Source organism: Bison bison, unplaced genomic scaffold (assembly GCF_000754665.1).
Source record: "Bison bison bison isolate TAMUID 2011002044 unplaced genomic scaffold, Bison_UMD1.0 scf7180017864198, whole genome shotgun sequence".
Classification (NCBI taxonomy): domain Eukaryota; kingdom Metazoa; phylum Chordata; class Mammalia; order Artiodactyla; family Bovidae; genus Bison; species Bison bison.
The window spans coordinates 6,420,924-6,423,236 of record NW_011494770.1 but is presented as its reverse complement, the minus strand read 5'-3'; the positions used below and the strand labels follow the sequence as shown (position 1 = coordinate 6,423,236).

General features: G+C 40.9%; 1 pseudogene; it reads left to right on the top strand.

The window, feature by feature from the left end:
• The first annotated feature begins 456 nt into the window (after nucleotides 1-456).
• LOC104991684 lies at nucleotides 457-870 on the top strand (annotated as a pseudogene).
• The last annotated feature ends 1,443 nt before the right edge of the window (nucleotides 871-2,313 follow it).

Here is a 2,313-nt window from a genome sequence, read left to right as displayed (position 1 = left end):
CGAATTTTTCAGCACTGCAAAGTAAAGCTTTTCTGATCATCTAATTCTGTCTCCCTCTTTCCTTTTTCACATGAGAATATTACTTTTCAAACTTTTTGATTTCCCTTTAGATCACCTCAGAGAGGCACGCTATCTCAGAGAAAATCTGCCCCAATCTGAGATAATGACCACTACAAAAACCCTTATCAGAACTGGGTAGAGAGAAGTTAACTGTGTGAAAGAGAACCTCAAGCGGGGAAATGATTAATTCATGTCAAAAGCAGGACTAAAGTTATTAACATGTATCTCTGGATATGTCAAGCAGCCATCCATTAGTCAGTCTGAAGAACCCCTTCTAAGAAGTACTGCCCATTAAAAGGATGACTACATCTTCTGAATAGAGAAGGTATAAAGGAATTCAGGGGGTCCGAAGTATTTATTGCTTTTTATAGAAATAGGCTCATTTGGCGGGACTTCCCTCCGGCCGCACCCCACGTGCTTCCGCCCTGCCCCGGCTGTGCGCGGAGCTAGGAGGCCTGCAGGAGATCTCTTCCAGGGCGCAGTGCTGAGATGGACCCACTCAGGGCCTAGCTGGCCGCAGAGCTGGAGTAGAGATGGCCGACATGTACAACAGAATGACCAGTGCCTACCACCGGAAGTGCATGCCTCCCCACTACAAGGAAGCAGAGCTGTCCAAGGGCGAGTCCGTGTGCCTGGACCCGTATGCCTCCAAGTACCTGGACATCCATGAGTGCATGGGCAAGAAGTTGACAGAGTTGTCTATGCAGGATGAGGAGCTGTTGAAGAGGGTGCAGCAGAGTTCTGGGCCTGTGTGAGGTGCTCGACAGTACACCCTAAGGTGCACCCCATCCTTTCCCACTTGTCTAATAAAAGTGCCCCCCACCCCACTCCCCGCCTTGGGTGTCACCTGTGAAGACTGCCAGGCCTGGGCTCCTTCCGGAGAGTCTCCAGGAGCCTGGATGTATGATGGAACCCTTTCTTGGGTGGAGAAGGGTATTTGTCACACTGGCCTGTGACTGTGTGTGTGAATGTATATATATATATTATATATTAAAACAAATTTGTTGACACCAAAAAAAAGAAAGAAAGAAATAGGCTCATTTATGGCCAATTTTACTTTAGCAAAGTAAGATACATTGAAATCCCACTTCCTCTCTGCCACACGCATGTGCATGTGTGCTTGCATGCACCCGCTCACACACACAGGAGTATTACTCAACCCTAAAAGAAGAATGACGTCTTGCCATTTGCAACAACATGGCTGGACTTAGACAAGTGAAATAAGTCAGACAGAGAAAGACAAATAGCATAGGATTTTAATTATATGCAGAATCCAAGAAAAACCAAACAATAAGCTCCAAACAGAAAAAGTCATAGAGAAAACAAACTAGTGGTTGCTAAGATAGGAGTTGCGGAAGAGTGAAATAAGAGGTGAAATAAGTGATTAAGAGGTACAAACCTCTAGACATTAATTTATAGATAAATAAAGTTGTTGTAGAGATACAGCATGCTTGACTTTGAGGACTTATAGCTTATTGTATACCCATAAATAACATTTCAAAGAAGTGGATCTTCCTCAGTTATACTACTTTAATGAAAAGTAATAGAGACAAGTCACCAGCTAACAAACTTTCAGATATTCCTAAGAGTCTAAATCTCTTTCATATCTACCCAATTCAGTATCCTAACTTGGAAAGTTTCTAAATGTTAAGGATAATGAATAGTACCACCTTTGTACTTTCTAAAACATCTGCAATGACATCTCACGTTTTATGTAGTTTGTTCATTTTCTACAATGAGTGCTATATATATATATATATTCTTATTCCCAATGAGTGATATATATACTTATCCCCAACTTCTGGGACAATAGGAAGATTTGTAATCTAGTTATATTACATTAAATATTAATATGCTGCTGCTGCTAAGTCACTTCAGTCGTGTCCAACTCTGTGTGACCCCATAGACGGCAGCCCACCAGGCTCCCCCATCCCTGGGATTCTCCAGGCAACAGCACTGGAGTGGGTTGCCATTTCCTTCTCCAATGCATGAAAGTGAAAAGTGAAAGTGAAGTCGCTCAGTCGTGTCTGACTCTTAGCGACCCCGTGGACTGCAGCCTACCAGGCTCCTCTGTCCATGGGATTTTCCAGGCAAGAGAGTACTTGTAATCAAATAATATATATTTATATTATATATATTTATATACATTTACATTGATATATAAACATTTATATATTAATATAAATATATAAATATAATTTAAATATATATAAATATTTATATATCAATGCAAATATATATAAATATATATAA